The sequence below is a fragment of the Rhinatrema bivittatum genome, chromosome 9 (assembly GCF_901001135.1).
Source record: "Rhinatrema bivittatum chromosome 9, aRhiBiv1.1, whole genome shotgun sequence".
NCBI lineage: Eukaryota > Metazoa > Chordata > Amphibia > Gymnophiona > Rhinatrematidae > Rhinatrema > Rhinatrema bivittatum.
In genome coordinates, this window is record NC_042623.1 from 244,490,438 (window position 1) to 244,515,132 (window position 24,695).

At 44.5% G+C, this 24,695-nt stretch overlaps 1 protein-coding gene across 15 annotated transcripts in view; it reads left to right on the plus strand.

The window, feature by feature from the left end:
* TBL1XR1 (transducin beta like 1 X-linked receptor 1) overlaps positions 1-24,695 on the plus strand; it is an 854,914-nt gene that overhangs the window by 310,648 nt on the left and 519,571 nt on the right. For all 15 annotated transcript variants that reach the window (XM_029616816.1, XM_029616819.1, XM_029616820.1 and 12 more), the window contains one exon: positions 21,089-21,154. The gene's annotated coding sequence lies outside the window, so the exon portion shown is untranslated. The remainder of the gene's footprint in view (positions 1-21,088; positions 21,155-24,695) is intronic.

The window sequence follows — 24,695 nt, forward strand, 5'->3', positions numbered from 1 at the left end:
TCCGCCAGAATCCCAGTTTTCTTCTGTTCCGCCAGAATCCCAGTTTTCTGTTCCGCCAGAATCCCAGACCTCCCAGGAAAGAATAAAAAAGGCCATATTACAGACCACGGAGATACTATCCCCCAGCACCCCGTGGTAGGTCATCAAGACCTGTGCAAAGGGCCCAAGTCAGACAACCAAGAGCACCTAGAGCTCAGCCTCCACCACAAACAGGCCCAGATTTTGGGGTTTTGAAATCTTGCCAGAGAACAGAAGCCTTTCCACCAATCTGACACCAACTCTACCTGTAGGTGGCCGGATAGCCTTTTTTCATCAAAATTGGTTGCACATCATCACCGACCAATGGGTACTTTTAATCATATCTCATGGTTACTATCTGGATTTTCTTACTGTTCCAAACGATACTCCACCCACCTCGTCTTGGATAGCACAAAATCATTCCATGCTTCTACATAAAGAATTATCCACCCTTCTGAGAGCCAGGGCCGTGGAACCAGTTCCCCGACCTCAGCAGGGTGGAGGATTCTACTCCCGATATTTCCTCATTCCAAAGAAAACAGGAGGCCTACGTCCCTTATTAGACCTCCGGAAACTCAACAAATTCCTAAGGAAGGAAAAATTTAGAATGTTATCCTTAGGCACCATGTTACCTCTACTTCAAACAGGAAATTGGCGCTGTTCTCTGGATCTTCAAGACACTTATGCTCACATTCCAATATTCCCTTCTCATCGCAAGTATCTACGCTTCTTGGTGGAACATCAGCATTTCCAGTACAGAGTTCTACCGTTCGGGTTTGCCTCAGTGCCTCCAGTGTCCAGAAAGTGCCTGGCGGTGGCAGCGGCCCAGTTACACGAGGGAAGTGTACACGTTTTTTCCTACCTGGACGACTGACTCATCAGAAGCCAGTCAAAGCAGGGAGCTCTCAACTCTCTCAAGCTCACAATCAGTCTACTCCATTTGCTGGGATTCCTAATCAACTACCAGAAATCCCATTTCATACCATCTTGCTTGTTGCAATTCATCGGAGCAGATTTAAACACCATAACGTCAAAAGCTTTCCTTCCAAAAGACCGTGCAGAGACACTCTTTCCTCATTAGCGAAATCTCTGCGCACACAGACATATGCGACAGCTCATCAGTTCCTAACTCTGCTGGGTCACATGGCTTCCACAGTTCATGTCACTCCTATGGCCAGATTAGCCATGCGGATCACCCAATGGACATTGAGAGTGCAATGGATACAAACCATTCAACCACTGTCATCTCCAATTCAAATAACTCAACAACTACGTTCCTCGCTCCTCTGGTGGACGAACATAGACAGCTTGCTCACAGACCTACCTTTCCAACAACCAATTCTGCAAGTAACTTTAACTACAGATGCATCCACCTTAGGGTGGGGAGCACACATAGGAAATCTCCAAACTCAAGGTACTTGGACAAAACTCGAAGCAACATTTCAAATCAATTTCCTAGAGCTTCAAGCTATACGTCATGCGCTACATGCGTTCAAGGACTGCTTTTCTCACAAGACTATTTTGATACAGACAGAGAACACAGTAGCCATGTGGTACCTGAACAAGCAAGGAGGTACAGGCTTGTATCTCCTTTGTGAAGAAGCAGCACAAATTTGGGACTGGGCCCTAACACATTCAGTGTTTCTCCGGGCCACTTATCTGGCAGGCATTCACTACGTAGTTGCAGACCGCCTCAGTCGTCAGTTCCAACCTCACAAATGGTCCCTGGATCCTTTAGTAGCGATCAGGATATTTCAACATTGGGGTCAACCAACAGTGGACCTCTTTGCATCCGAACTGAATCACAGAGTGGACAGATTCTGCTTCCTGCACAAGCAGAGAAACCAGTTAGCCAGGGACGCCTTTGCTCGCCCCTGGAATTCAGGCCTTCTGTATGTGTATCCCCCGATACCGCTACTAACCAAGACTCTAGTGAAGCTACAACAGGACAAGGGGTCTATGATACTCATAGCCCCATATTGGCCTCGACAAGTATGGTTTCCCATACTTCTCGATCAGAGAACCAATTCGCCTCGGCACAGCACCCACTCTCATAACTCAGGATCATGGCCGGTTGCGCCATCCCAGCCTTCAATCCCTCTCTCTAACAGCCTGGATTTTGAAAGCTTGATCTTGCAACCACTCTAATCTTTCAACTAATGGCTCTCAAGTGCTTGTAGCTTCACATAAGTCTTTCACACGAAAAAACTATTGTTCTAAGTGGAAAAGATTCACCATGTGGTGTGCACAGAAAAGTATTGACCCTTTTTCCTGCCCCACTTCATCTTTATTAGACTATCTATGGCACCTTTCAGACTCAGGTCTCCAGACCTTGTCAGTAAGAGTACATCTCAGAGCAATCTCAGCGTACCATAATACGATAGGGGATGCACCGATATCAGTACAACACCTTGTTAGTAGATTTATGAGAGGTTTAATTCATCTTAAACCCCCTATATGGCCACCAGTCACAGAATGGGACCTTAATGTGGTACTAATAAGGCTCATGCGTTCTCCTTTTGAACCCATGGCCTCCTGCGATATTACATTTCTAACATGGAAGTCTCTATTCCTCATAGCCATTACATCTGCTAGAAGGGTAAGTAAGTTACAAGCACTTGTCACCTACTCACCCTATACAAAATTCCTACATGGTCGAGTGGTACTCCGTATACACCCAAAATTCCTTCCCAAGGTAGTTACAGAATTCCATTTGAATCAATCCATAGTCTTACCCACATTCTTCCCAAGACCTCACCAAGGTGAAAGTGCTTTGCACACCTTGGACTGTAAACGTGCACTTGCATATTACCTAGATCGTACCGCAGTCCATAGGAAGTCCACCCAACTCTTTTTGTTCCTTTTGATCCAAAAAACCGGGTAAAGCAGTGAGCGAGCAAACTCTCTCCAACTGGCTTGCAGATTGTATACAGTTCTGCTATAAAAAAAAGCAGGCCTTCCTCTCCAAGGGCAAGTAAAGGCACATTCAGTAAGAGCAATGGCAGCTTCAGTAGCGCACTATCGTTCTGTGCTAATAGCTCACATATGTAAAGCCGCAACATGGAGTTCTCTTCACACCTTTGCAGCTCACTACTGTTTGGAAAAGGAAGGAAAACAAGATTCAGCCTATGGACAATCTATCTTAAAGAACTTGTTTCCAGCATAATCCCAACTCCTCCTACATCCAACCTGCTGTGATTTTAGGCTGCCTCATTTGTTTTTTTCCAACAGTTCACCAGTTATTTTTTTTTTAAATTCTTTATTTATATCCTTTTACAAATTAAATATTATAATTTGTATATAAGAAATACATGGTTATTCAGAGAAAGAAAGATAAAGGAAAAAAAAATAATTAACATAACTAATCAAAGAAACATAATACAAACTCTGTATCCATTTACCAAAAATCATTTTGGACAAGGAAAAATCCTATGTTAATATTAAGAGAGAACTTATCATAACATTTAAATAACAAAAGAAAAGCCCAAACACAAAATTCCAGCTTTCATTTACTTTAAACTATATTAGGAATTTAATTCATGGACTTTTTGCATCAAGAAAAACTTTTAGTTGTTCAACAGAAAAAAATATATATACTTCTGGGCCCTTTTTCAAAACACATTTGCAGGGGAACTTTAACATAAAGGAAAAACCTAAATCAACCGCAGCTTGACGTAGAGTTAAAAAACTTCTACGCTTTGCTTGCGTTGTAGGGGCCAGATCCGGAAAAATCTTTACTGTCGCACTCATAAATTGCACTGGAAATAACTGAAAATACTTTTTCATAATAGCTTGAATGTCCATCCGAGTTATAAATGACACTAGTAATGTAGCTCTGTCCATTATTTCAATGGATGAGCTTTCTAAGATTTCAGTCAGATGTTCTTGCAAATTCGGTCTAACCGTTGGTGGTCCAGATTTGGGTAGGAAATAGCATTTATTGATAGAAGGCATGTTTTCCTGTGAAAAACCCAATGTTTCTTGAAGAAAAGACTTTAATGTTATAAACGGTATTTCTCCCAATACCTTGGGGAAATTTAAAATCCTAAGGTTTAAGTGTCTATTGCAATTTTCCAGAGTCTCCAACCTTCTATCTATTGCTTCCCGGTCTTTAACTGTTGCAGCCTTAAAATTCATATTTTCCCTATCTTTGCCCTCCAAAGCAGAGACCTTATGCTGTAAAACATTAACTTGGGATTGAATTTCTGTTGTTACTAAGTCCCTCTGAAGAGTCGAGTGGTCCATTTTAGTATTTAAAGTATTAACAGCAACCATTAGTCCAGCCATTAAATCCCATATAGTGTCAAGCGTTACTACTTCAGGACGAACTGGTATTACTAGGGGAGTGAATCCAGGGGTTTTTTCTCGCAGCAATTGCAGGTTTGCTGCTAGTGATATCCCCCCCACAACCCCTGTCTCCAACCGTGTACCTGAGGATCCAGCGCTGTTGTTATTTATCGCTTCTCCCAGTGCAACTCCTCCTTGCACTGGGATTTCGGCCACAGATTCCTTCTCTGCAAGTGAGCCCGATGTAGTACTCTCAAACTGCGGTACAAGGTGGGACAGCAATCCAGCTCTAAAAGTAGGTGCTTGCCTGAGATCTGGACTCAACGATGTCTCCTCCGGTAACAGCGGTCCTCTCTCCCAACTGTTACAATGGGCTCCTCGACTCGTGGGGTTTCCAGTTCACCAGTTATTGTGCCTGTTGCACATTGTGTTCCCTGTTGGTCCATTACACAATAATTCAGCCGAAGCTTGCTAATCACGCATATGTGAGGACCAGCATCCTGCTTGACCTGGGATAAAGCAAAATTGCTTACCTTGTAATAGGTGTTATCCCAGGACAGCAGGATGTAGTCCTCACGAAACCCACCCGCCACCCCGTGGAGTTGGGTCCGATACGTTTTATTATTATATTTTTGGCTAAAGCTTATTGCTACAAACGAGACTGAAGGGAGACCCCTGTGGATCAGGGAATTATGGCATGCTGGGCATGCTCAGTGGCCTCAGTGTGCCAGTCAAACGTTTCTAGAAACTTTGACAAAGTTTTCCGTGATAGGGCTCTGTCCAGTGACGTCACCCATATGTGAGGACTGCATCCTGTTGTCCTGGGATAACACCTATTACAAGGTAAGCAATTTTGCTGTCTCTCGTCACCGTGCTTCCCTTACCACAGTAAGTGGGTTGCCTCTCTCCTCTAGTCTTTTTATGTGTTTCATAGTGAGTCAACATTCCAATGCCAAGTTCTGCCGTTCGCACTAGCTTTGACAACTTGTGTATTTCACCAAATGTCTAGCAATGACTGCTGTTTCTCTACGGAGCAAAACATCATTCACGCTTTTCCTTGCATGGACAACTGCCTAATAGGAGTCAATCCAAGCATGAAGCTCTAAATTCTCCACAGCTCACTATAAATCTACTACCTGGGATTTTCTGTTTAACTACCATAAATCCCATATGGAGCAGTTCTGGACACTACAGTCGCGATGAACTTTCTGCCCAACAACCTCGCAGACATCCTGTCAAATTCCTACACATTTCTGCGCTCATGCAACATAGCCTCAGCCCTTCAATTCTTTCGTTGATGGGCCATGGGGTTTTTTCACTATCCACTTCACTCATATGCCCAGATTGGCTATGAGTAAGATTCAGTGGATTTTCAAATATCAGTGGCTCTAAGCTGTTCGGCTACTTTCGTCCCTGATCCATATTACCGATCTAGAACCAAATCCTCAGTTGTAACGGTCGCATTTACTTAGGGTTGAAGAGTTTGATTCCACATCTTCCCAACCCAATATGAGTCTATTCCGCTTCATACAGAGTTTCACATCAACTTCCTGGAGCTTCAAGCCATGAATTATGCCTTTTATGCCTTAAAATACTGCCTCTGCAACAAACCTTTGTGCAAACAGACAGCATAGTGGCAATGTGATATTCCATCACACAAGCTCTAGCCTTCGGCCTTTGCACACTCCATGCATTCCCGGGCCACTTGTCTAACAGACTTACCGAATGCACTAGCAGACCGTCTCCATAGATGTTTCCATCCTCTCGAATGGTCTCTGACTACATGTGTAGCGAGCAAAATCTTCTAGCGCTGAGGTCAATCGACCTTGCCCTCTGTGTCCGAATTGAGCCATACAATGGACAGGTTCTCTTCCCTACACGTCGGAATGCGTTCCCATGGACGCCTTTGCTCGCTCTGCAACAAAGGCCTCTTATATGTGTCTCTTTCGACTCCTCTCATAGCCAAAACTCTCATTGTGCTACAACAGGACGGGTTTCACTGTTTCTCAGACCCATGTCCTGACCACAACAAGTATGTTTTCCCATGCTTCTCAACTTATCACTCCAGTAACCAATTTGCCTGCTCACAGGTCAGTCTGATATCACAGACTCACTGTTCTTAGGGTACTGGTAGCATCACAACAGCCTTCCACACGTAAATCTTACCATTCGAAATGGCATGATTTACCACATGGCGCATACAAAAGGGTACTAGCCCCTTTTTCTATACCACTCCTTTTCGCTTACGCTTTCTAACATACCCTCGGATTTTGGTCCCCAGACAATCCTCCACATGGTTACACCTCGGTTCCAATTCGGCATACCACTTGGGAGTGTGGATGCCCGATTAATGGTTCAACCCCTTCTAAGTCAGCTTACCATGGATTATCCGCTGATTAAGCCGCCTCTGTTCACTGGTTACGGAATGGGGCCTACATTTAGTGCTTACAAGACTCATACATTCCCCGTTCGAGCCTTTACATTCCTATAACTTGACAGTCTGGCATGGGAACTTCTTTTCCTCGTAGTCATCACTTCTGCCAACAGGGTCAGTGAGTTACACACCCTTGTTGCATACTCACCCGACCCTGCGTTCCTCCGTGACTGAGTGGTCCTACGTACTCACCCTCATATTCTTCTTAAGGTAGATGCAGCCTCTCACCTTACTCAGAATATACTTTGCCCACTTTTTCCCCAACGCCTCTCTCTCACCAGGCGAGAGGGTTTTCCACTCCTTGGACTGTAAGAGTGCACTTGCATTCTATCTAGACTGCACTACACTCCATAGGAATTACACCTAATTCTTTCCTTCTTTGACAAAAGACAAGCTGCGAGTTCAAGTGGGCAAACAGACTTGCTTCAACTGACTAGCAGACTGTATCGAATTCTGCTATGACGCACCAGGCCTTCCTCTCTAGGTGAGAGTACCAGTACATTCTATACCGGTCAAGACAACATCAGTATCACACTATCGTTCAGTACGAATGGCTGGTATTTCCTAGGCTGTGACTTGTAGCTATTTTCACACATTCGCAGCCCCCTTTTACTTACCGTGTTTCTCCAATAATAAACCCTACCCTGAAAATAAGCCCTAGCTTGATTTTCAGGATTTTTGGAGTAGGGCTTGAAATATAAGCCCTACTCCAAAAATAAGCCCTAGCTTTTAAGACGAGCGGTTCCACCCCAAGACTTGACCTCCCTCCCGACCCCCCCCCCTCAAGACTTACTGAAAGTCCCTGGGGGGGGGGGATTGTTGCAATAAATCCTTCCATGTGACAGAGGCCGGCAAATGGCGCCGATAGTCTGTCACATGGAAAGGGCAAAAGGGCCATCGGCGTCATTTTGATTGCTGGCCGCCGACGGCCCGAGAGCGGGAGATCGCTCCTTGGACCCCTGCTGGACCACCAGGGAGTTTCGGCAAGGTTATCTTTCGGGGTGGGGGGGTGGGGGGAGGGTTGTTGCAATAAATAACATTTGGAGGGTTGTGGGTGGGTTTGGGGTTTGGTATTTTTTTTTTTTTTTTTACAACCCCCCGTCTGCCCCCCCGGGACTTTCGGTAAGTCTTTGGGGGGGGGGGGGGGCGGGATTGCAGTGAATGAAATTTGGGGTGGGTTTGGGGGTTTTTTTTTGTTTTTTTTTTACCAACCCTCCGTCTGCCCCCCGCCCCCAGAGACTTTCGGTAAGTCTTGCCGGGGGGGGGGGGGGCGGTGGTGGGGGGGTTGCAATGAATTAAATTTGATAGGTTGGGGTGGGTTTGGGGGTTTTTTTTTTTTTTTTTTTACAACCCCCCCATCTGCCCTCCCCCCCCCCCCCCCCCCCCCGGGTTTCGGGATTCGTTTTGGGGGGGAGGGGCAGACAAAATAAAATCGCCCCAAACTGCGGGAAAATGAAATTTCCCGCAGCAGGCCAATAACGAAGGCCAAACCAAAAGGTTCGGCTGAAAATTGAATCTGATTGGTGAATGAAAGAGGAGGTGGGCTTAGCCTTGTCCTCATTCAGCAATCTTGGAAAAAAATAAGACATCCCCTGAAAATAAGCCCTAGCCGTTTTTTCAGAGTTAAAAAAGAATATAGGACCTGTCTTATTATAGGAGAAACACGGTATCAATGAAAGTCTGTCAAGACTCTGCCTTTGGCCAACCTGTCTTGAAAGCTTTCTTCCACGATAATCCCCCAATTCCTTCCACAACCACCTGCTGTGATGTCAGGCTGCCTCATCTTTACCAATAGCACCCCAATTATTGTGCCTCTGCACGAGTTGTCTGCTATTGGTCTGTTATAATACAAGTCAACCTGTAGCTTGCTAATCACACATATGTGAGACTACCATCCTGCTTGTCTTGGGAGAAGCAGAGTTGCTTACCTGTAACAGGTGTTCTCCCAGGACAGCAGGATGTAGTCTTCACAAAACCCACCCGCCTACCCCGCGGAGTTGGGTCTTATACCTTTATTTTATTTTTGCTAAAGCATATTGCTACATACGAGACTAGAGAGTCCCCTGTGGCAGAGAATATCATGGCATGCTGGGCATGCTCAGTGGCCTCACAGGGCCAGTCAAAAGTTTCTAGAAACTTTAACAGAAAGTTTTCCACAATAGGGCTTCATCAATGATATCACCCATATGTGAGGACTACATCCTGCTGTCCTGGGATAACACCTATTACAAGGTAAGCAATTTTGCTTTATCTCAGGACAAGCAGGATGCTAGTCCTCACATATGGGTGATTCACATCTTTGCAGCTCATTACTGTTTAGGCAAGCAGGGACAACAAGATTCCGCATATGGACAATCTGTTTTAAAGAACTTGTTTCCAGTTTAATCCCAGCTCCTTCTACATTTTCAACAACAATACTTCACTGTTGCTTTTCTACAAAAACTTGTAACTTGTGTGCGCCGCCGGCTCCCTGCCCCAGCACAGGACGCTGTGCTGGAGCACTCGGCCCCGCCCCCAGACACGTTCCTGGCCAGACCCTTATTCGAAGCCCCGGGACATACGCACGTCCTGGGGCTTGTGCGCGCCGCCGAGCCTATGCAAGATAGGCTCGATGCGTGCAGGGGGAACTTGGGGCAGGTTTTTGGGGATTACACACGTATCCCTTTGAAAATCTGCCCCTTTATGTTTAAAACATGTGTTCTATAGGTTGTATAGCTTTATGATAGATAGTATTCATCCACAAGGGAATATTTAAGAACATAAGAACATAAGAAATTGCCATGCTGGGTCAGACCAAGGGTCCATCAAGCCCAGCATCCTGTTTCCAACAGAGGCCAAAACCAGGCCACAAGAACCTGGCAATTACCCAAACACTAAGAAGATCCCATGCTACTGATGCAATTAATAGCAGTGGCTATTCCCTAAGTAAAATTGATTAATAGCCATTAATGGACTTCTCCTCCAAGAACTTATCCAAACCTTTTTTGAACCCAGCTACACTAACTGCACTAACCACATCCTCTGGCAACTTTGCAAAGTTGTAAATCTCCGATTCTGCCCTCAAAAAACATATCATGTGAAGCTTAACATAGTTAAGTGATATAGAAAAGATCATTTGGTCCTTCCAATTATTTTGTCCACGTTGTCAAGGAACCCAGCTACCAGCCATAGTGTGCGATCATCTGTAAGATTTCTTCTTGTCCAGGTAAATCTTCATATTTTTTTGTTTACTTCTTCCTTTGTACTCTACCATTCACCTTTCCCATGCCTTAAATTTTCTTCTGCCTATGTTGGATCAGCCATGCTAGGCGAGTACATATTAAAAAAATATATTTATGCAATTGAATTAAAATAAAAACAAGCCAACATTAAATAATGCACATTAAACCTCTTTGATAGTCCCTGCACATATATGTTTATGAAATGGCCTCTTAAAAACAGCACAGATTTCAGTTTTCTATGGAGCAGTGTATAATCTGGCATTTTTTTTTTGAAGCGCAGCTGGCAAAGAGTTCGAGTGTTGGGCCTATGATTTAAAAAACTTGGTGAAGAGTTTCAGAAAGATGTTTCTGTAATTATCCAAATAGCTAGCACAACTAATGTGGCTGTTGCCCAAACATCCATCCAGACTTGCAAGGGTATTAGGGCCCCCTAGAATACTTTCTTGCCCACCCCGAAGACAATGTACTAGAGGCAGCTCTGTGCTATTAGGTTGCCGATAGGATGGGCTGTGCTGGTGGTCTGGCACTGGCAAGATTTTGCATACTTCCCAAGGTGTGGTGCTCCTGGCAATTGCATAGTTCACATAATGGAAATGCTGGCCCTGCATCCTGCCTCATAGATCCCTTGTTAGCCTGCTAGACATCTATGTAAGTATCTTGAGTTTCTTCTAGGACTTCTAGTTAATACAGAACTTGCAACCTGACACAGACCCAGCTGCTAATCATTCTTACTTTGTAATCTATCAGGAAAAATAGTGATGTGGATGCTTATTTTCTCACAGGACAAGCAGGATGGTTAGTCCTCACATATGGGTGACAACATCAGGATGGAGCCCAATCACGGAAAACTTCTGTCAGTTTCCAGAACTTTGACTGGCCCCTACTGGGCATGCCCAGCATGGCACTAACCCTGCAGCCAGCTGGGGTCCCCCTTCAGTCGTCTTTTTTCCGCACAGCAGTAGCCTCGCTGTAATGGGGCTCTGAAAAGATTCCTGACATGAATTTTCCTCATGGAATTACCAAAAGTTAAATTGCTCCACAGGGGTCCCTCCTCTAACTTTTCTCAGTCCGCGGTACTCCGGTAAGTTTTTACCCGTCTCCCGTTGATTACCGTCGAGTTTGGCCCTCGTGGCCTACTGGCCGTCGACCGTACCGCGGCTCGATTTTTTGCCATGGCATAGGGTTTCGTCGTTGCCCGGACTGTACCTGCACTATGTCTATCACAGACCCCCATAAAGTCTGTGTAATGTGTCTAGGACGCGAGCACGATGTCTAGACCTGCACCAAATGTGCCCTAATGACACCGAAGGGTCGCAAGGCCAGAATGGAGAAGATGGAACTTCTCTTCCGTGCTCAAACCCTGACTCCGTCCATTGCATGGATGTCGTCAGAACCGGCACAGTCAACTTCGCGCCAGCATCGACCACTGTCCGGTGACCGACAGGCATCGACAAATTCTCGGCTATTGACACCCTCTACTCCCCTTCAGGATCGCGGGGATCGCAGGGAGAAACATCGCCATCGACATCGTAAGACTCGGACCATCGAGGGAGCGAAATCATCGACGTCGCCATTGTCCGAGCCACTGTTGAAGAAACCCCGTCCAGGAAAGGCACTGACCATTCCTGCGACCGGGTCACCAAGGCAACCCCCACCCGATGGGGGATCGGGAGCCGCGACTATGCCTTTAACGGTGGTCCTTCCGGCTATGCCTCTACCTCTTCCTGTTCCGGAGCTGGGGCTGCTTGCTCCAGGTCTCCGAGAAGAACTGGACCGAATGGTTCAGGAGGCCATCGACAAGGCGATGCAATGTCTTCAGGTTCCTCCGGCACAGACTGTGGAACCGATCATCGACCCGATTCCGGCAGCGCTGGCACCGCTGCTATCCAGGATGGAAGTGCTAATGGCAGCTTTTCCACCGATGGTTCCGATGCCCTCCCCACTGACAGCATCATCGGGTGGAGAAACATCGTTCTGCAACCCTTCATCGGGAGTTCTGCCTCAGCCATCGATGCCAATACGTCCCTTGCCACCGACCCATCCATCGGTGCAAATATGTCCTTTGGCGCCATCGAGTCATCCATCGATGCCTGCACCGGTGCCTTTGATGCCATCATCGGTGCCTCCGATAATTCCTCCAATTCCTTCAGACCCTAGACCGGGACCTTCAGGTATCCAGCCACCCTGTCCCCCTCTAGTTCCTAGAGTGATGGGTGCTGATCCTTATGATACCTGGGCTGATGATCCTCATCAGACACCGATGATTTACCTTCACCCACTGAGAGTAGGAAGCATTCTCATCCAGAGGACCTCTCCTTTATAAACGTTGTGAAGGAAATGTCTGAATTGGTTCCCTTTCAATTACAGATGGAACAGGATGATAGGCACCAGATGATGGAGTTGCTCCAATTCCTGGATTGCCCCCCAAGATAATCACCTCTATTCCCATCCATCAGGTCCTTCTTGATCTCCTCAAGAAGAACTGGGAACATCTTGGATCAATTGCTCCAGTACACAGGAAAGCTGACACTACCTATTTAGTGCAGTCAGCCCCAGGTTTTCAAAAATCACAGCTTGATCACCACTTGGTTGTGGTAGAGTCTGCACAAAAGAGGGCAAAGAGGTCAAAGCCTCACTTGTCTGTTCCTCCTGGAAAGGAACAGAAGTTCCTAGATAACATTGGTCGCCGAGTACTCCAAGGCACCATGCTCATCTCCCGAATTGCCGCCTATCAGCTTTATATGACCCAATATAACAGGGTCATTTTTAAGCAGATACAAGACTTCTCAGACTCCCTGCCTCAGCAATTTCAAGAACAATTACAAACCCTAGTAAACAAGGGTTTTGAGGCAGGCAAGCATGAGATTAGAACATCTTATGACATTTTTGACACTTCTACCAGAGTGTCTGCAGCTGCTGTTTCGGCGAGACGGTGGGCCTGGCTCAAGTCTTCTGACCTTCGCCCAGTAGTGCAAGACCGGTTATCCGATCTGCCTTGTGTCGGAGATAATCTGTTTGGCGAACAGATTCAACGGACGGTGGCAGAATTAAAGGACCATCATGAGACCCTAAGACAGCACTCTTTGATGCCTTCCGACTTCTCCTCAAAACAGCCCTTCAGAAAGGACTCTAAAAAGTCATTCTTCCGCCCGAAGAAGTCTTACCCGCCACAAGAAGTCTTACCCGCCACCAACCAGATCCCGTGCCACTAGACCTTATCAAAAACCGCAGTCTCGTCAAGTCCGAAAACAACCACAAGCAGCTCCTCAACCAGGACCTGCTTCAGGTTTTTGACTTCCACTTAGAGAGCAGCAGCCAGATTCCTCTGTCGCACATACCAGTGGGAGGTCGACTGTGCCACTTCCACAACATGTGGCATTCAATCACATCCGACCAATGGGTATTGGCAATCATTGCTCAGGGTTACCATCTGAACTTTCTCACCCTGCCACCGGACTCCCCACCTCTACAGACGTGGAGAACATCTGAAAACTCCATTCTTCTGGATCAAGAGGTCTCCCTCCTTCTCCAGTCAAGAGCAATAGAATCCGTTCCATACTCTCAGCAAGGCCTAGGGTTCTATTCCCGGTACTAATCCCCCAAAAAATCGGGAGGCGTCCATCCTATTCTAGATCTACAGGCCCTCAACAAGTACCTCCAGTGAGAAAAGTTCAAGATGCTCACCTTGGGTTCACTTCTACCTCTTCTACAAAGAGGAGACTGGCTTTGTTCTCTGGACCTCCAGGACGCTTACACCGATATTGCGATAAGTCCAGCTCATCGCAAGTACCTGAGGTTCCTAGTAGGCCCCAAGCACTGTCAATACCGAGTGCTTCCATTCGGCCTAGCGTCTGCACCACTGGTCTTTACGAAATGCCTCATAGTCACAGCCTTCCTCAGGACACAAGGTGTTCACGTCTACACCTATCTGGATGACTGGTTAATCAGAGCTCCCACTCAGCAAGCTGCTCTGTCGTCCCTCAATTTAACCTTACACACTCTAATTTCGTTAGGATTTCTCGTCAATTACAACAAATCCTACTTGTCCCATCTCAAACCTTGTCGTTCAGTAGGGCAGACTTGGACACCTTACAGGCAAAGGCTTTCCTGCCTCGACAACGAGCACTGACTCTTGTATCTCTTGCTCACCAGCTGCAGTTTCAGCACTCTGCGACTGCACGCCAATTTCTTGTCCTCCTGGGACACATGGTGTCCTCAGTCCATGTCACACCAATAGCCCGCTTGGCCATGAGGCTCATGCACTGGACTCTGAGGTCTCAATGGACTCAAGCTATTCAGCCTCTTTCGGTCATTGTCCACATCACCGACTCACTCAGTCTGTCTCTCGCCTGGTGGAAAAATCAGACCAATCTCCTCCAGGGATTGCCCTTCCAGGTTCCAAATCCTCAAATCATTCTCACCACCGACGCTTCCAACCTCAGGTGGGGAGCCAACGTAGCCGATCTGCAAACACAAGGCTCTTGGTCTCCAGAGGAAGCCAAACACCAAATAAATTTCCTGGAGCTTCGAGCAATCAGATATGCCCTCAGGGCTTTTCTGGATCGCCTGTCAAATCAGGTCATCCTGATTCAGACAGACAACCAGGTGGCCGTGTGGAACATCAACAAGCAGGGAGGTACGGGCTCCTTCCTTCTGTGTCAGGAAGCTGCACAGATTTGGGCGGAAGCGCTCTCCCATTTGATGTACCTCAGGGCCACCTACTTACCGGGAGTGGACAATGTGCTGGCAGACAAGCTGAGTCGCGTCTTTCATCCGCACGAGTGGTCTCTCAACCCCTCGGTAGTGAACTCCATTTTTCAACAATGGGGATATCCTCGAATAGACCTCTTTGCGTCCCCACAAAACTGCAAAGTGGAAAACTACTGCTCTCTCATTCACAGCAAACTCTCTCGACCCAGAGACGCATTCTCCCTTTCGTGGACAACCGGTCTGCTCTATGCATTCCCTCCATTTACTCTTCTCTCAAAGACTCTCGTGAAGTTACGTCAGGACAATTGATCCTGATAGCACCTCACTAGCCACGCGCCAAGTGTGGTTTCCAATACTTCAGGATCTCTCCATCTGCAGGCACATTCCCTTGGGAAAAGACCCGCTTCTGATCACTCAGAATGACGGGAGCCTACGCCATCCCAATCTTCACACCTTATCCCTGATGGCATGGATGTTGAAAGGTTAATCCTTCAACCACTTATCCTTTCTGAACCAGTTTCCCATGTCTTGATTGCTTCACGGAAGCCTTCCACGAGAAAATCTTACTCTTACAAATGGAAAAGGTTCACGTCATGGTGCTCTTCTCAGTCTCTTGACCCCCTTTCCTTTCCAATCCCGAAGTTTCTGGACTATCTCTGGCATCTATCTGAGTCATGTCTAAAGACGTCTTCCATCCGAATGCTTGTCAGTGCGGTAGCTGCCTTCCATAAAGGTGTTGGGGATGTTCCTATTTCAGTACAACCCCTTGTAACATGCTTTTTGAAGGGCTTGCTCCATATCAAGCCTCCACTACATAGAAACAAAGAAATGACGGCAGAAGAAGACCAAACGGCCCATCCAGTCTGCCCAGCAAGTTTCGCACTTTTTTTTATCTCATACTTATCTGTTACTCTTGGCCCTTAGTAACCTTTTGGTTCTATTTCCCTTCCACCCCCATCATTAATGTAGAGAGCAGTGTGGAACTGCATCTAAGTGAAATATCAAGCTTAATTAGTTACGGGGAGTAACCGCTGCAATAAGCAAGCTACACCCATGCTTATTTGTTTACCCAAACTATGTAATTCAGTCCTTGTTGGTTGTCTGTATATAGATCCACTTTTCTTCATTCCCCCTGCTGTTGAAGCAGAGAGTTATGCTGGGTATGCACTGAAAGTGAAGTATCAGACTTTATCCCCTGCCGTTGAAGCAGAGAGCTATGCTTGGATATGTGTGAAGTAGCAGTCTTTCTCCCCTGCCGTTGAAGCAGAGAGCTATGCTGGATATGCATGAAGTATCAGTCTTTCTCCCCTGCTGTTGAAGTAGAGAGCTATGCTGGATATGCATTGAAAGTGAAGTATCAGGCTTATTTGGTTTGGGGTAGTAACCGCCGTAACAAGCAAGCTACTCCCCGCTTTTTTTTGAATGCAAATCCTTTTTTCCACATTTCCTCTTGCCGTTGAAGCTTAGAGCAATGTTAGAGTCTTAGAGCAATGTTGGAGTCGCATTAACCGTGTGTATGTTTATTGAATAAGGGTATTATCTCCAGGTAGTAGCCGTCATTCCCGCGAGCCACCCACTCTTCATTCACGTCCTCTAGACTTTATGGATCCACAGTGTTTATCCCACGCCCCTTTGAAGTCCTTCACAGTTCTGGTCTTCACCACTTCCTCCGGAAGGGCATTCCAGGCATCCACCACTCTCTCCGCGAAGAAATACTTCCTGACATTGGTTCTGAGTCTTCCTCCCTGGAGCTTCAAATCGTGACCCCTGGTTCTGTTGATTTTTTTTTTTGCGACGGAAAAGGTTTGTCGTTGTCTTTGGATCATTAAAACCTTTCAAGTATCTGAGAGTCTGTATCATATCACCTCTGCTCCTCCTTTCCTCAGGGTGTACATATTTAGATTCTTCAATCTCTCCTCATAAGTCATTCGATGAAGACCCTCCACTAAGTCCTCCGGCCTTAATCTGGTTTTGGGTCGGCTCATGAAACCACTGTTCGAGACTCTTCACTCCTGTGACCTTCGATATCTCACATGGAAAGTGATTTTCCTTTTGGCTATCACTTCAGCTCGCAGAGTTAGTGAATTGCAGGCTCTAGTTACCTATCTGCCTTACACTAAACTTCTGCAGGACCGGGCGGTACTCCGCGCTCACCCTAAATTCTTACCTAAGGTAGTTTCAGATTTTCATCTAAAATCAATTCATCATACTACCTACCTTTTTTCCCAGGCCCCACGCCAACCCAGGAGAACAGGCTCTGCATACCCTTGTCTGTAAACGGGCTCTAGTGTTTTACCTAGACCGTACAGCTGCCCACAGGGAAAGCACTCAATTGTTCGTCTCTTTCCACCCTAACAAGTTAGGGAAGCCTGTGGGTAAGCAGACTCTCTCCTCCTGGTTGGCGGTCTGCATCTTCTACTATCAGCAAGCGGGCATTCCAATCCAAGACCGTGTTAAAGCACACTCTGTGAGGGCCATGGCGACTTCAGTAGCACACCTGCGATCGGTGCCGTTTCCTGACATTTGCATGGCTGCTACCTTGAGTTCTCTCCACACCTTTGCAGCCCACTATTGCTTGGTCAAAGCCGGAAGACAAGATTCCATCTTCGGCAGTCTGACTTCGTAATCTGTTTACAACGTGACGTACCAACACCCTTCCGCCTGCCCGTTAGGGTTTAGGATGCCCTCGGCCAAATTCCACCCCAGTTTTTGTGCCTATTGCACATCTTGGGACCATTTGGTGCATGTTTGGTCATCCTCAGCTCGGTACTCACCCATATGTGAGGACTACCATCCTGCTTGTCCTGTAAGAAAGCAAATGTTGCTTACCTGTAACAGGTGTTCTCACAGGACAGCAGGATGTTAGTCCTCACGAAACCTGCCCGCCGCCCCGTGGTGTTGGGTTCGTAACGCAGGGTTAGTGCTGCAGGGTTAGTGCCAAGCTGGGCATGCCCAGTAGGGGCCAGTCAAAGTTCTGGAAACTTTGACAGAAGTTTTCCGTGATTGGGCTCCATCCTGATGATGTCACCCATATGTGAGGACTAACATCCTGCTGTCCTGTGAGAACACCTGTTACAGGAAAGCAACATTTGCTTTACCACTTTGCTATGCATTGTGGCAACCCAGTACTCACTATTGAATTGTGAGTACATTTTAAAACACATGCCGCTAAGTTGTGCTTTCTGCTTCCTCAGTTTCTAAGAAATAAGAATCTTCTATGCTTATTCCATGCCCTCTTAAATTCCAGTACTATTAAATTGATACATAATTATATAAAATAAATTAACAAAATGAACACATTTATAGATCAGCTATAGTTCAATCCTTGCTGGAAATCCTCATATCAACAGTTTGTCTTATTAGCAACTTTTTTCAGAAGTCTGAAAACTCAGAAAATGTGTGCTAGTGGAAGAAATTCTCAAATCCTCTTAAAAAAAAAAAAAAAAAAAAAAGCCTTTATGCAAGATACAGCAGACTTTCTTGTCACAGGTTTTGAATTACTATAATGCAACATTTCCCATGTACCTAGTGTATGCCCCATAAATTTCTGACAATTTAACATGTCACCAGTATACACCAGAAGGTATTTCACCTTGACTCACAATTTCTCCAACTTTAACTAAATCTTTAGATCATGGGATTAGTTACCAGATTCCAGGGTGCACCATCAGACTGATGCAATACGGACGCGCTTAAACCGTGCATTCAAACTGGGTGCCTACTGTTTCAATGCACGCAAAGCCACCTCTCTAGGGCGCGCGATGCAGTAGGTGATCATTATTAGCTATGAGCTGGATTGGAAATTTGAACTGGACACATTAATCCCCTTATTGCATAAGGGGTTATGGATGCGCGTCCAACCGTGGGCTAACCAGTGCGTTAGCATGTTAACATTTTTCTGAAAGAAATTGCCAGATGTCCACTATATCAGACTATTTTAGATTATTGTATGTTGATTTAATATTTATATTGTGAAGTTAGAGTGAAAAAATCTTGGGCAATTTTACATGCCTTAACTTACTCCATCCATCAATCTTATTCATGATAGTTTGTCTAGGGTCCTTCATTTTTTGTTTTTAATCTATTTTTACCCATAAATAACCAGAACTTGTCCAAACCTTTTTTGAACCCAGCTATACTAACTGCACTAACCACATCCTCTGGCAACAAATTCCAGAGCTTTATTGTGCGTTGAGTGAAAAAGAATTTTCTCTGCTTAGTCTTCAATGTGCTACTTGCTAACTTCATGGAATGCACCCTAGTCCTTCTATTATTCGAAAGTGTAAATAACCGATTCACATCTACTTGTTCAAGACCTTTCATGATCTTAAGGACCTCTATCATATCCCCCCTCAGCAGTCTCTTCTCCAAGCTGAACTGCCCTAACCTCTTCAGCCTTTCCTCAGAGGGGAGCTGTTCCATTCCCTTTATCATTTTGGTTGCCCTTCTCTGTACCTTCTCCATCGCCATTATATCTTTTTTGAGATGCGGCGACCAGAATTGTACACAGTATTCAAGGTGCTGTCTCACCATGGAGCAATATAGAGGCATTATGACATTTTCCGTTTTATTAACCATTCCCTTCCTAATAATTCCTAACATTGTTTGCTTTTTTGACTGCTGCAGCACACTGAGCTGACGATTTTAAAGTATTATCCACTATGATGCCTACATCTTTTTCCTGGGTGGTAGCTCCTAATATGGAACCTAACATCGTGTAACTACAGCAAGAGTTATTTTTCCCTATATGCAACACCTTGCACTTGTCCACATTAAATTTCATCTGCCACTTGGAACCCCAATCCCTATACCCCATGCCCAGTCGATATACATCATACCCCATGCCCTATACCCCGAATGGATGCGTGATATAGGGCATGCTGAGCATTCTCAGTGTACGCAGTCAAAGTTCTAGAAATTTTGACATAAGTTTTCTGTGCTGGGCTTCATCCGATGATGTCACCCATGTGTGAGGGCTAACATCCTAGGAGAACACCTGTTACAGATAAGCAACTCTGCTTTATGGAAGGAAGAAATGTTGTCTGGAAATAGGGAAAGGGGAGGAGGAGAGTGCTTTGCCCTCGAGGAGAGTATAAGAAGCAGGGAAAGGTGGGGTTAATACCTGTAAGAGGAGAGAGAAATAAGGGAAAAGGAGCTAATGAAAAAACCCAAACCTTTACAGTAAATAAAAATAGAGCAATTGAAATCCACCCAAATGCCAATATTTACCCAGAAAAAAAGTTCTCTTCCACTGATTTTTATTTCATGTTTTTTGTTCTTGTCATAATAAACTGATAAATTCCTGGGAAAATAATAATAAAAAAAACTTGAAAATGAATGTCCCTATTTATGCCATAGAGTTAATTTTTTGGATACTTGTCCGTTGAAAAACATCTTTCTACAGATAATCTATTGACAGATTCAGATACTTACACAACTGCAGTTTCTGTCTAATGCATACAAAAATGCCACTGTGCACAATCAAAACACATTACATATACACCCTGACCTTAAACAAAGACAAGTACCTCACAGTATTTACTGAATATTTCTGAAAAACTGCCTGTTATAATACCTCATGATGATTTGTCATAAATGGAGGAAAAGTTTGCTTGTTTACAGTTTGATTTTCATGAGTTTTAATTATTCTACTGTTTCCAGTGGTGTACAGTAGGATAAATAATTAAAACAGATATTGTCTGTTTCAGTTCTAGCTTTCTAGGAATTTTGAACTGGATAATGAAAACTGGTAAGAGTAAACACAACAGCAATCGAACAAATGTGAAACAGTGTTATAAACTGTGCCAGCTCATAGCCTAAGGCCCTGCAGTTGCTCGCATGGCGAAGACTTTCTGAGTAAATGATATTCATGGTCCTCACTTAATGAAATTTACATTTACATTATCTAATGCAGGAAATATGAATAAAGAAGTCTTGATGAAATAGACCTGAAACTAAAAATTGAAAATATACTTATGCAGATATAAAATATTCCAGAGTAAGAATGGACACGCCTGTGGAACATTTTTTCTGATCATTTCATCTAACAAAACTCTGAAAGTAATCTTCAAAACTGTGTAGAAATGTAAGGCATTTAAGCTTAGAAGGATTAGACACTTTGAAATGAACGCTGTAAGTCTAAATAAATATACCTGATAGTGCATGAGGATACCAACATCTATTTTTGTTACTGCACATTCTCCAAAGAATAAATGTTTCTACTAGGCACATAGATTGGTCAATTGACTGGTCCTATGTCTGATTTGAAAGATGCTTCTCCAAAGCTTTATAATTTTCATAAAATTCACATCACTAGGTGTTAGCCATTGGAATTCATCTATCTTTATTTTCTTTGTGCTACTTGTTGCTGATTTACTTGAAATGTATAATATGTTGCCATTATTTCTTCTTTTTTTAGCCTGGACATCCTTTGACTGGAAATAATCTGTAAACTGAGTTTTTTCACATTGATGCACTACCAATGGTAAGAGATTTTACTGAGTAAAAAAAATATTGTTCTTTGTACTTGTAGGTAATCTTTTCAAACACCAAGTTATGTTAATTCATTCTTGATGTACTATACAGTAGACTACGGAAGCTTCAGGTGATGTGACTAAAAATGCAATTTGAAAAGACTAATTTTATTTATTTATTAATTTTATGTACCATCATTCGGTTGGATTATCACAATGGTTTACAAGTTAGTAGAACATAAGCTAATACAATAATTCAGAGTAATACATAGAAATTAAAACTTAAAACAATGCTAAAATAATTATAAATGTTATGGGGCAGGAGGCCTGGACACCTGTGAGTATTTCAAATTCTGTCTGGGAGTTGTTCCTCAATGCTTTGGTGAAAAGCCAGGTTTTCAGGTTATTTTAATTCATGGAATTATATTTATGTGTATTTTATTTTCCACTTGTTGGTATAATGCCGTGGCTCCTACATGCTTGTAATTAGGATGGTTATTCCTTTCTGAAGGCTTGTTAATAGGGATTGTCCTTACTACTTCCTGTGGATTGAGTGTCATCTGCAGTTAATTTTCAGCGCTAACAGCTTTCCTCAAAAAAATGTTCTATGCTTTTTCCTCCATATATTTGGCATGTGACTAGAAAAGATTTTGCTTTTAGTATGCTATACTGTAGGTTATGGTGGTAATTTAAAATTCCCATTGCTTACTTTGTTGTTCTAACTTTTATGATTGGGATTACAATTTACTGCCTCAAACTGAAGATAGTAACATGTCTTTGCTCTTCCTGTGGTGTTCATACTGTACACTGCCACCATCTGGCTGTTTTAAGATTTATAGTGACTTAAAAAAGGAACAACTGTTCATCTTTATTTTATTTTTTAATAAACGTTTTCATTCAGCAGAAATGAACATTTTTTAACACTGCATAAAAGCAAGTTTGCTTACCGTAAACAATGTTTCCGTAGATAGCAGGATGAATTAGCCATGCTGTTATGGGATCTGTCAATCAGGCCCGGGAGGCGGAGCTTGTCAAAGCAGAGAACAGAGCTTTGCTCTCTGCGGCTGCGCGTGTGTTCCCGCGCAGCTTAACTGTGATGAAGCTGTATTGTAGTCGAAGACTTGGTGACTGCCAGGGAAGAGGGTGGGTCAGCATGGCTAATTCATCCTGCTATCTACGGAAACATCGTTTACGGTAAGCAAACTTGCTTTTTCCCGTCGATAGCAGGGCTGAATTAGCCATGCTGTTATGGGAGTCCCAAGCTCTTGATCACGTCAGTAGTGATATAAGTGTTTGGACGTGATCTTTGGCAAGTGTGGCAGTCACCGTTTGTTGGAGGATAGAGAGTGCAGTATTGCTTGCCCTATCTTCGCATCAGTGGCTGCTTGCTGGTCAAGGCAGTAATGAGATGTGAAGGTATGCAGTGATGACCATGTAGCTGCCTTGCAAATGTCTATGGGTTGCACCTCGTTCAAGTGTGCTAAGGAGGTTGCTACTGCACTAACTTGGTGAGCTTTAGGAGTATGTAAATTTTGTTTGTCATAGCAGAATTTTATGCACTGTGCTATCCAACTGGAGATGGTGAGTTTAGCCACTGGTAATCCAGGTGCCTTCGGGTCGAAGGAGACAAAGAGTTGAGAAACACAGGAGTCCGAGTTCGTTCTTTCTTTGTAGTGTGTTAAAGCTCTTTTACAATCCAGTGTGTGCAGTAGTTTTTCCCTATCGTTTGCATGAGGTTTAGGGAAAAATATTGGTAATTCCATTGTCTGATTGAGATGGAATGGGGTAACTACTTTCGGTAGGAAGGATGGGTGAGTTCGTAGAACTACCTTCTGTTGATGAAATTGCAAGTACGGAGGATAATGGACCAGCGCTTGTAACTCGCTAACTCTTCGTGCTGAAGTTACTGCAACCAGGAATACCACCTTCCAGGTGAGGTATTTAATGTGTGCCGAGTCCATGGGTTCAAAAGGATAAAGCATGAGCTGTTCCAGAACTATATTGAGGTTCCATGGAACTGGAGGTTTGGATACTGGAGGACGAATGTGTGTTAAACCCTTCATGAAACGAGTCAGCAATGGGTGATTGGATATAGGAATGTCATTGATTGGTCTATGATAGGCGCCTATGGCGCTGAGATGAACTCTGATGGATGATGTTGCTAGACCAGCTACATATAGTGTATGAAGATAATCAATGAGCAATTCCGGGGAGCAGTCGAATGGTGGTACACCGTTGGAAGTGCACCAGGCAGAGTAGCATTTCCATTTATAGCTATAATTTTTCCTGGTTGAGAGTTTCCTTGATTGTAACAAAATCAATTGTGCTGAAGTGGAAACTCCTTGTTCTGTCAGAAGGAGCCTTTCAATCTCCAAGCTGTCAAGTGTAGAGATGAATGTAGCGGGTGTAGTAGTGTTCCTTGATCTTGACTGAGAAGATCTTGACGATTTGGTAATAGAATTGGATCCTTGATGGATAGTCGAAGTAGGAAACTGTACCATGGTTGCCTCGGCCATGCCGGGGCTATGAGTATCAGTTGAGCTTTGTCCGCTATGCACTTCTGAATTGTTCTTGTTATGAGAGGTATGGGAGGAAAGGCATACAGAAGGCCTGTCGACCACGGAATGAGGAAGGCATCTTGAGCGATCCTGAATTGGCTTGGTCTTATCGAGCAGAATTTGGGAACTTGAGAATTGATCTCTGTTGCAAAGAGATCTATGGAAGGTGTCCCCCACTGCAGAAATATGTCCTGTACTATTTCTGTATTGAGTGTCCATTCGTGGGGATGAAAGATGCGGCTTAGCCTGTCCGCTCTTGTGTTTGCAACTCCCGGTAGGTAAGTTGCTTGGAGATGTATGCAATTCTTGTGAGCGTGTTCGAAGATTGCCAGGGTCTCCTTGCAGAGGGACCATGAGCCGGACCCTCCTTGTTTGTTGATGTAAAACATCGCTACTTGGTTGTCTGTGTAGATCATGACCCTGCATCCCTTCAGGTGGTCTTGGAAGACTCGCAATGCATTGCGAATTGCTCTCAGTTCCAATAGATTTATTTGTAGATTCTGTTCTGAGGGTGACCATAACCCTTGGGTTTCGTAAATCTCGAGGTGAGCACCCCAACCCTTGCGAGACGCATCTGTGGTTAGAACTGCATTGTGAGATGGGGGGCTGAACAACGCTCCTTTGGACAGGGTGGAATCTAGGAGCCACCATGCTATATCTTTTTTCATAGCTTGCATGCACTCATAGAGGTATTGTACCATGTAGAACTGATGTTGCATAATTCATGCAGTTAACATTGAGTTATGGAATATTTTCCTGCCAAACTCATCTAAATATTTGTTATCTTTCCCCGGTGGGAAAGTTGTATGCAACTTTGTTTTCTTGAACTTTTGCATCGCCGACTCTACTACAATTGATGCGTGAGGCAATTGTGGTAGAGTGTATAGTGATGTTTTCTTCATACGAAATTTTATGTCTGTTTTCCTGGAAACGGCTGCTATTGTATAAGGGGCCTCCCAGGATTTTTGTAAGACTGAATGCAGGATATCTTGTG